Source organism: Microchirus variegatus (assembly GCF_963457635.1).
Source record: "Microchirus variegatus genome assembly, chromosome: 2".
NCBI lineage: Eukaryota > Metazoa > Chordata > Actinopteri > Pleuronectiformes > Soleidae > Microchirus > Microchirus variegatus.
Window position 1 is genome coordinate 35,412,374 of NC_139803.1, and position 12,228 is coordinate 35,424,601.

Here is a 12,228-nt window from a genome sequence, read left to right on the forward strand (position 1 = left end):
CATGTAAATAAATGCCAATTTTTGACAATTTTTGGACGACATACTATAACATTTTTGACCAATTCTGACCATTTTTGGACGACATACTATACTATGAAGTTTTTGACCATTTTTGTGAGATTGTCATCAAAGCAGTTGTCATCAAAGCTTTGATGACCAAAGTACTTCTTGTATATACCTAATCCTTTATTTGTTTGTCATCATCTGTAACTGAACATCAGAACTCGTATGCTTTGTTGGTTTACAACCTATTAAGTTGTGTTTAGAATAAAACCTCTTATAGACACTCGAGTTGTCCGCCATACTTGTTCTGGTCGCCCTTTCCAGAGGGTAGTTTATCAAGCTGTAAGAAGCAGACGGTAAAAATCTGGACAGTTGTAAACCGCTGTCGGTATCGTTGTCAAAGAACAGGGTGCCGAGTGGAGTACGCCAGTCATTGAAGAACAGCACTGGGACCCCGCCACAACAAATGAGCGAGCAGAGGCCGAGAGCCAACGGGGCCGTTAAAGGGCGCAAGAAGTACCGTAGCCGAGAGTAAAGTGGAGTCGTGTGAACTGCTGATAAAGAGACCAACAGCCACTAAAGTCAACACTGAGCTACTGAAGGAGACTAGCAGCTAATTGCTGAGACTCAACATCATTGGCTAAGGGCGTGTGATGCTGCTGAGACAAGACATCGTGAGGTGAGAAAGTATCGCCACCACACCACACACAACGTCGCTGGCTGTGGACGTCGCTTCACTCAACACTACCAGCTTTGATCCTTTCAATCAAGTATTCCCTTCCTGAAGTGAATTAGGAATTGAAAGGGAAGCAAAATGGCCGACACAGGCCAGAATTTGAAAACTTGGAGCAAATGGACCATTTTAATGTCATGGCCAGCCTACCAAATGAGAATGAGCCCTCAAAAATTATGGCAAGACTGAGCACTGATTATGAGAATTTTCTTGAAACCAGTTACCATTATGTCGCAGCACTGGAGAAGATGGAAGATTCAAAAGGCGAAGATGAGTACGGAGAGCGGCGGAGCAACACTCTGGCAAGGACAGACGCTACTATACGTGAGTACCACACCATGGTTGAGATGCTATGGTTCACTCAAGTAAAACCGGACATAGACGACGTTGACAATTACGTTTTTGACCATTTTTGGACGACATACTATACTATGACATTTTTGACCAATTTTGGCAATTTTTGGACGGCATACTATACGATGACATTTTTGACCTTTTTGGACAACATACTATACTATGACGTTTTTGACCATTTTTGACCATTTTTGGACGACATACTATGATGTTGTTGACCATTCTTGGACGACATACTATACTATGACGTTTTTTTACCATTTTTGGACGACATACTACACTATGACATTTTTTACCATTTTTGGACGACATACTATACTATGACGTTTTTTTTACCATTTTTGGACGACATACTACACTATGACATTTTTTACCATTTTTGGACGACATACTATACTATGACGTTTTTTTTACCATTTTTGGACGACATACTACACTATGACATTTTTGACCATTTTTGGACGACATACTATACTATGACGTTTTTGACCATTTTTGGACAACATACTATACTGTGACGTTTTTGACCATTTTTGGACAACAAACTATACTATGACGTTTTTGACCGTTTTTGGACAACATACTATCCTATGACGTTTTGAACCATTTTTGGACGATATATTATACTATGATGTTTTTTGACCATTTTTGGACGACATACTATATACTATGACATTTTTGACCAATTTTGGCCATTTTTGGACTACATACTTTACTATGACATTTTTGACCAATTTTGGACGACATACTATACTATGAAGTTTTTGACCATTTTTGGACCACATACTATACAATCACATTTTTTGAAAATTTGGACGACATACTATACTATGATGTTTTTGACCAATTTTGGACGACATACAATACGATGACGTTTTGACCATTTTTGGACGACATACTATACTATGACATTTTTGACCATTTTTGGACGACATACTATACAATGACGTTTTTGACCCATTTTGACCATTTTTGGACGACATACTATACTATGACGTTTTTTTTACCATTTTTGGACGACATACTACACTATGACATTTTTTACCATTTTTGGACGACATACTATACTATGACGTTTTTTTTACCATTTTTGGACGACATACTACACTATGACATTTTTTACCATTTTTGGACGACATACTATACTATGACGTTTTTTTTACCATTTTTGGACGACATACTACACTATGACATTTTTTACCATTTTTGGACGACATACTATACTATGACGTTTTTTTTACCATTTTTGGACGACATACTACACTATGACATTTTTGACCATTTTTGGACGACATACTATACTATGACGTTTTTGACCATTTTTGGACAACATACTATACTGTGACGTTTTTGACCATTTTTGGACAACAAACTATACTATGACGTTTTTGACCGTTTTTGGACAACATACTATCCTATGACGTTTTGAACCATTTTTGGACGATATATTATACTATGATGTTTTTTGACCATTTTTGGACGACATACTATATACTATGACATTTTTGACCAATTTTGGCCATTTTTGGACTACATACTTTACTATGACATTTTTGACCAATTTTGGACGACATACTATACTATGAAGTTTTTGACCATTTTTGGACCACATACTATACAATCACATTTTTTGAAAATTTGGACGACATACTATACTATGATGTTTTTGACCAATTTTGGACGACATACAATACGATGACGTTTTGACCATTTTTGGACGACATACTATACTATGACATTTTTGACCATTTTTGGACGACATACTATACAATGACGTTTTTGACCCATTTTGACCATTTTTGGACGACATACTATACTATGACGTTTTTTTTACCATTTTTGGACGACATACTACACTATGACATTTTTTACCATTTTTGGACGACATACTATACTATGACGTTTTTTTTACCATTTTTGGACGACATACTACACTATGACATTTTTGACCATTTTTGGACGACATACTATACTATGACGTTTTTGACCATTTTTGGACAACATACTATACTGTGACGTTTTTGACCATTTTTGGACAACAAACTATACTATGACGTTTTTGACCGTTTTTGGACAACATACTATCCTATGACGTTTTGAACCATTTTTGGACGATATATTATACTATGATGTTTTTTGACCATTTTTGGACGACATACTATATACTATGACATTTTTGACCAATTTTGGCCATTTTTGGACTACATACTTTACTATGACATTTTTGACCAATTTTGGACGACATACTATACTATGAAGTTTTTGACCATTTTTGGACCACATACTATACAATCACATTTTTTGAAAATTTGGACGACATACTATACTATGATGTTTTTGACCAATTTTGGACGACATACAATACGATGACGTTTTGACCATTTTTGGACGACATACTATACTATGACATTTTTGACCATTTTTGGACGACATACTATACAATGACGTTTTTGACCCATTTTGACCATTTTTGGACGACATACTATACTATGACGTTTTTTACCATTTTTGTACGACATACTATACTATGATGTTTTTTGACCATTTTTGTACGACATACTATACTATGACGTTTTTGACCATTTTTGGACGACATATCATACTATGACGGTTTTGTCAAGTTTTGGACCAAAAAAATGTTTTTCCAAAAAATTGTCCAATTTTGGACGACATAGTATAGTATGTCGTTTTTGTCAAATTTTGGACACATTTTTTTTTCAAAAAATGGTCACATTTTGGACGATATAGTATAGTATGACGTTTTTGTCAAGTTTTTGACCAAAATAATGTTTTTCCAAAAAATTGTCCAATATTGGACGACATAGTATAGTATGTCGTTTTTGTCAAATTTTGGACCAAATTTTTTTTTCAAAAAATGGTCACATTTTGGACGACATAGTATAGTATGACGTACTACATAGTATAGTATGACGTTAATGTCAAGTTTTGGACAAAAATAATGTTTTTCCAAAAAATTGTCCGATTTTGGACGACATAGTATAGTATGTCGTTTTTGTCAAATTTTGGCCCAAATTTTTTTTTCAAAAAATGATCACATTTTGGACAACATAGTATAATATGACGCACTACATAGTATAGTATGACGTTTTTGTCAAGTTTTGGACCAAAAAAATATAGTATGTCGTTTTTGTCAAATTTTGGACCAAGTTTTTTTTCCAAAAAATGGTCACATTTTGGACAAATAGTATAGTATGACGTACTACATAGTATAGTATGACGATTTTGTCAGGTTTTGGACCAAAATAATGTTTTTCAATAAAATTGTCAGATTTTGGACGACATAGTATAGTATGTCGTTTTTGTCAAATTTTGGATCAAAGTTTTTTTTCCAGAAAATGGTCACATTTTGAACGACATAGTATAGTATGATACAAATTAGCTGGTCTTTAGCTCAGTTGGCAGAGCACATGACCTGGTTCATTTAATTGATGTTGTAGTTCTCCTTACAAACACACCATGTTCGAATCCCGCACTGACTGGCCCTCTACGCATGTCCTTTATCCCTCTCTTTCCTTTGTCTCAACTATGCTACTCATTACAGGCGAAAAAGCCCCAAAAAATATACATTAAAAAAATTGTCAAATTTTGGACGACATAGTATAGTATGATGTTTTTCAAATTTTGGACCAAATTTTTTTTTTCTCAAAAGCTGCCACATTTGGATGATATAGCATAGTACTACCTTATAGTCAAATTTTGGACGACATATGACGCTTTTTTAGACCAAAAAATGATTTTGAAAAAAAAATTAAAATTTTGGACGACATAGTATAGTATGATGTTTTTCAAATTTTGGACCAAATTTTTTTTTTCTCAAAAGCTGTCACATTTGGATGATATAGCATAGTATTACGTTATAGTCAAATTTCGGACGACATATGACGCTTTTAAGACCAAAAAATGATTTTGAAAAAAAAAAAAAAATTTTGGACGACATAGTATAGTATGATGTTTTTTCTAATTTTGGACCAAATCTTTTTTTTCTCAAAAGCTGTCACATTTGGATGATATAGCATAGTATTACGTTATAGTCAAATTTCGGACGACATATGACGCTTTTTAGACCAAAAAAATGATTTTGGAAAAAAATGTCAAATTTTGGACGACATAGTATAGTATGATGTTGTTCAAATTTTTGACCAAATTTTTTTTTTCTCAAAAGCTGCCACATTTGGATGATATAGCATAGTATTACCTTATAGTCAAATTTTGGACGACATATGACGCTTTTTTAGACCAAAAAATGATTTTGAAAAAAAATGTCAAATTTTGGACGACATAGTATTGTATGATGTTTTTCAAATTTTGGACCAAATTTTTTTTTTCTCAAAAGCTGCCACATTTGGATGATATAGCATAGTACTACGTTATAGTCAAATTTCGGACGACATATGACGCTTTTTAGACCAAAAAATGATTTTGAAAAAAAGTCAAATTTTGGACGACATAGTATAGTATGATGTTCTTCAAATTTTGGACCAAATCTTTTTTTTTCTCAAAAGTTGTCACATTTGGATGATATAGCATAGTACTACGTTATAGTCAAATTTCGGAAGACATATGACGCTTTTTAGACCAAAAAAATGATTTTGAAAGAAAAAGGCAAATTATGGACAACATAGTATAGTATGATGTTTTTTATAGTAAAGTAAGAGAGATACAAATTAGCTGGTCTTTAGCTCAGTTGGCAGAGCACATGACCTGGTTCATTTAATTGATGTTGTAGTTCTCCTTACAAACACACCATGTTCGAATCCCGCACTGACTGGCCCTCTACACATGTCCTTTATCCCTCTCTTTCCTTTGTCTCAACTATGCTACTCATTACAGGCGAAAAAGCCCCAAAAAATATACATTAAAACAATTGTCAAATTTTGGACGACATAGTATAGTATGATGTTTTTCAAATTTTGGACCAAATTTTTTTTTCTCAAAAGCTGCCACATTTGGATGATATAGCATAGTATTACCTTATAGTCAAATTTTGGACGACATATGACGCTTTTTTAGACCAAAAAATGATTTTGAAAAAAAAATGAAAATTTTGGACGACATAGTATAGTATGATGTTTTTTCAAATTTTGGACCAAATCTTTTTTTTCTCAAAAGCTGCCACATTTGGATGATATAGCATAGTATTACGTTATAGTCAAATTTCGGACGACATATGACACTTTTTTAGACCAAAAAATTATTTTGAAAAAAAAATAAAAATTTTGGACAACATAGTATAGTATGATGTTTTTTTCAAATTTTGGACCAAATTTTATTTTTCTCAAAAGCTGTCACATTTGGATGATATAGCATAGTATTACCTTATAGTCAAATTTCGGACGACATATGACACTTTTTTAGACCAAAAAATTATTTTGAAAAAAAAATAAAAATTTTGGACAACATAGTATAGTATGATGTTTTTTCAAATTTTGGATCAAATTTTTTTTTTCTCAAAAGCTGCCACATTTGGATGATATAGCATAGTATTACCTTATAGTCAAATTTCGGACGACATATGACGCTTTTTTAGACCAAAAAAATGATTTTGAAAAAAAATGTCAAATTTTGGACGACATAGTATAGTATGATGTTTTTCAAATTTTGGACCAAATCTTTTTTTTTCTCAAAAGTTGTCACATTTGGATGATATAGCATAGTATTACCTTATAGTCAAATTTCGGAAGACATATGACGCATTTTAGACCAAAAAAATGATTTTGAAAGAAAAAGGCAAATTATGGACAACATAGTATAGTATGATGTTTTTTATAGTAAGGTAAGAGAGATACAAATTAGCTGGTCTTTAGCTCAGTTGGCAGAGCACATGACCTGGTTCATTTAATTGATGTTGTAGTTCTCCTTACAAACACACCATGTTCGAATCCCGCACTGACTGGCCCTCTACCCATGTCCTTTATCCCTCTCTTTACTTTGTCTCAACTATGCTACTCATTACAGGCGAAAAAGCCCCAAAAAATATACATTAAAAAAATGGTCAAATTTTGGACGACATAGTATAGTATGATGTTTTTCAAAATTTGGACCAAATTTTTTTTTTCTCAAAAGCTGCCACATTTGGATGATATAGCATAGTATTACCTTATAGTCAAATTTTGGACGACATATGACGCTTTTTTAGACCAAAAAATGATTTTGAAAAAAAAATTAAAATTTTGGACGACATAGTATAGTATGATGTTTTTCAAATTTTGGACCAAATTTTTTTTTTCTCAAAAGCTGTCACATTTGGATGATATAGCATAGTATTACGTTATAGTCAAATTTCGGACGACATATGACGCTTTTTAGACCAAAAAAATGATTTTGGAAAAAAATGTCAAATTTTGGACGACATAGTATAGTATGATGTTTTTCAAATTTTGGACCAAATTTATTTTTTCTCAAAAGCTGCCACATTTGGATGATATAGCATAGTATTACCTTACAGTCAAATTTCGGACGACATATGATGCTTTTTAGACCAAAAAAATGATTTTGAAAAAAAATGTCAAATTTTGGACGACATAGTATAGTATGATGTTTTTCAAATTTTGGACCAAATTCTTTTTTTTCTCAAAAGCTGCCACATTTGGATGATATAGCATAGTATTACCTTATAGTCAAATTTCGGACGACATATGACGCTTTTTTAGACCAAAAAATGATTTTGAAAAAAAAAAGAAAATTTTGGACGACATAGTATAGTATGATGTTTTTTCAAATTTTGGACCAAATATTTTTTTTTCTCAAAAGCTGTCACATTTGGATGATATAGCATAGTATTACGTTATAGTCAAATTTCGGACGACATATGACGCTTTTTTAGACCAAAAAATGATTTTGAAAAAAAAAAGAAAATTTTGGACGACATAGTATAGTATGATGTTTTTTCAAATTTTGGACCAAATTTTTTTTTTCTCAAAAGCTGTCACATTTGGATGATATAGCATAGTATTACGTTATAGTCAAATTTCGGACGACATATGACGCTTTTTAGACCAAAAAAATGATTTTGAAAAAAAATGTCAAATTTTGGACGACATAGTATAGTATGATGTTTTTCAAATTTTGGACCAAATTTTTTTTTTCTCAAAAGCTGCCACATTTGGATGATATAGCATAGTATTACCTTATAGTCAAATTCCGGACGACATATGACGCTTTTTTAGACCAAAAAAATGATTTTAAAAAAAAATGTCAAATTTTGGACGACATAGTATAGTATGATGTTTTTCAAATTTTGGACCAAATTTTTTTTTTCTCAAAAGCTGCCACATTTGGATGATATAGCATAGTATTACCTTATAGTCAAATTTCGGACGACATATGACGCTTTTTTAGACCAAAAAATGATTTTGAAAAAAAAAAGAAAATTTTGGACGACATAGTATAGTATGATGTTTTTTCAAATTTTGGACCAAATTTTTTTTTTCTCAAAAGCTGTCACATTTGGATGATATAGCATAGTATTACGTTATAGTCAAATTTCGGACGACATATGACGCTTTTTAGACCAAAAAAATGATTTTGAAAAAAAATGTCAAATTTTGGACGACATAGTATAGTATGATGTTTTTCAAATTTTGGACCAAATTTTTTTTTTCTCAAAAGCTGCCACATTTGGATGATATAGCATAGTATTACCTTATAGTCAAATTCCGGACGACATATGACGCTTTTTTAGACCAAAAAAATGATTTAAAAAAAAAAAGTCAAATTTTGGACGACATAGTATAGTATGATGTTTTTCAAATTTTGGACCAAATTTTTTTTTTCTCAAAAGCTGCCACATTTGGATGATATAGCATAGTATTACCTTATAGTCAAATTTTGGACTACGTATGACGCTTTTTTAGACCAAAAAATGATTTTGAAAAAAAAATTAAAATTTTGGACGACATAGTATAGTATGATGTTTTTCAAATTTTGGACCAAATTTTTTTTTTCTCAAAAGCTGCCACATTTGGATGATAAAGCATAGTATTACCTTATAGTCAAATTTCGGACGACATATGATGCTTTTTAGACCAAAAAAATGATTTTGAAAAAAAATTTCAAATTTTGGACGACATAGTATAGTATGATGTTTTTCAAATTTTGGACCAAATTCTTTTTTTTCTCAAAAGCTGCCACATTTGGATGATATAGCATAGTATTACCTTATAGTCAAATTTCGGACCACATATGACGCTTTTTTAGACCAAAAAATGATTTTGAAAAAAAAATTAAAATTTTGGACGACATAGTATAGTATGATGTTTTTTCAAATTTTGGACCAAATTTTTTTTTTCTCAAAAACTGTCACATTTGGATGATATAGCATAGTATTACATTATAGTCAAATTTCGGACGACATATGACGCTTTTTAGACCAAAAAAATGATTTTGGAAAAAAATTTCAAATTTTGGACCACATAGTATAGTATGATGTTTTTCAAATTTTGGACCAAATTTTTTTTTTCTCAAAAGCTGCCACATTTGGATGATATAGCATAGTATTACCTTATAGTCAAATTTCGGACGACATATGATGTTTTTTAGACCAAAAAATGATTTTGAAAAAAAATGTCAAATTTTGGACGACATAGTATAGTATGATGTTTTTCAAATTTTGGACCAAATTTTTTTTTTCTCAAAAGCTGCCACATTTGGATGATATAGCATAGTACTACGTTATAGTCAAATTTCGGACGACATATGACGCTTTTTAGACCCAAAAAATGATTTTGAAAAAAAATAAAAATTTTGGACGACATAGTATAGTATGATGTTTTTCAAATTTTGGACCAAATTTATTTTTTCTCAAAAGCTGCCACATTTGGATGATATAGCATAGTATTACCTAATAGTCAAATTTCGGACGACATATGACGCTTTTAAGACCAAAAAATGATTTTGAAAAAAAAATGAAAAATTTGGACGACATAGTATAGTATGATCCATCCATCCATCCATTTTCCACCGCTTATCCGGGGCCGGGTCGCGGGGGCAGCAGTCTGAGAAGGGACGCCCAGACCTCCCTCTCGCAGGACACTTCCTCCAGCTCTTCCGGGGGGACCCCAAGGCGTTCCCAGGCCAGCCGGGTGACGTAGTCACTCCAGCGTGTCCTGGGTCTTCCTCTGGGTCTCCTCACGGTGGGACATGCCCGGAGCACCTCCCGAGGGAGGCGTCCAGGGGGCATCCGATTCAGATGCCCGAGCCACCTCAGCTGGCTCCTCTCGATGTGGAGGAGCAGCGGCTCTACTCCGAGCTCCTCCCGGGTGACAGAGCTCCTCACCCTATCTCTAAGGGAGCGCTCCGCCACCCTGCGGAGAAAACTCATTTCAGCCGCTTGTATCCGGGATCTTGTTCTTTCGGTCATAACCCAAAGCTCATGACCATAGGTGAGGGTAGGAACGTAGATTGACCGGTAAATCGAGAGCTTTGCCTTTCGGCTCAGCTCCTTCTTCACCACAGCGGACCGATACAACGACCGCATTACTGCGGCCGCTGCACCGATCCGCCTGTCAATCTCACGCTCCATCCTTCCCTCACTCGTGAACAAGACCCCAAGATACTTAAACTCCTCCACCTGAGGCAGGATCTCTCCACTGACCCGGAGGGAGCAAGCCACCTTTTTCCGGTCGAGAACCATGGCCTCGGACTTAGAGGTGCTAATTCTCATCCCCGCCGCTTCACACTCGGCTGCAAACCGCCCCAGCGCATTCTGGAGTTCCTGGTTCGTAGGAGCCATCAAGACCACATCATCTGCAAAGAGCAGAGATGGAATCCAACCGCTCCCGAACTGGACCCCTTCCGGCCCCCGGCTGTGCCTAGAAATTCTGTCCATAAAAATAATGAACAGAACCGGTGACAAAGGGCAGCCCTGCCGGAGTCCGACATGCACTGGGAACAAGTCTGACTTACTGCCGGCGATGCGAACCAAGCTCCTGCTCCGGTCGTACAGGGACCGCACGGCCCTTAGCAAAGGGCCCCCGACCCCATACTCCCGGAGCACCCCCCACAGAATGCCACGAGGGACACGGTCGAAAGCCTTCTCCAAGTCCACAAAACACATGTGGACTGGTTGAGCAAACTCCCATGAACCCTCGAGCACCCTGCGAAGGGTATAGAGCTGGTCCAGTGTTCCACGGCCAGGACGAAAGCCGCATTGTTCCTCTTGAATCCGAGGTTCGACTATCGGCCGAACTCTCCTCTCCAGTACCCTGGAATAGACTTTCCCCGGGAGGCTGAGGAGTGTGATCCCCCGATAGTTGGAACACACCCTCCGATCCCCCTTTTTAAAAAGAGGGACCACCACCCCGGTCTGCCATTCCAGAGGCACTGTCCCCAACCGCCACGCAATGCTGCAGAGACGTGTCAACCAGGACAGCCCTACAGCATCCAGAGACTTAAGGTACTCAGGTCGGATCTCATCCACTCCCGGTGCCTTGCCACTGGGCAGCTTTCTAACCACCTCAGTGACTTCAGCTTGGGTAATGGGTGAGTCGACCCCTGAGTCCCCAGCCTCTGCTTCCTCTGGGGAATGCGTGTCAGTGGGATTGAGGAGATCCTCGAAGTATTCCTTCCACCGCCCAACGATGTCCCCAGTCGAGATCAACAGCTCCCCACCCCCACTGTAGACAGTGTTGGCGGAGTACTGCTTCCCCCTCCTGAGGCGCCGGACAGTTTGCCAGAATCTCTTCGAGGCCGACCGGTAGTCCTCCTCCATGGCCTCCCCGAACTTTTCCCAGTCCCGAGTTTTTGCTTCTGCGACTGCTCGGGCCGCCGTCCGCTTGGTCTGTCGGTACCTGTCAGCTGCCTCAGGAGTCCCTCGAACCAACCAGGCTCGATAGGACTCCTTCTTCAGCTTGACAGCATCCCTTACTTCCGGCGTCCACCACCGGGTTCGGGGATTGCCGCCACGACAGGCACCGGAGACCTTACGGCCGCAGCTTCGAACAGCCGCGTCCACAATGGAAGTGGAGAACATGGTCCACTCTGACTCAATATCTCCAGCTTCCCTCGGGATCTGGTCAAAGCTCTCCCGGAGGTGGGAGTTGAAGACCTCCCTGACAGGTGATTCCGCCAGGCGTTCCCAACAGACCCTCACAACACGCTTGGGCCTGCCAAGTCTGTCC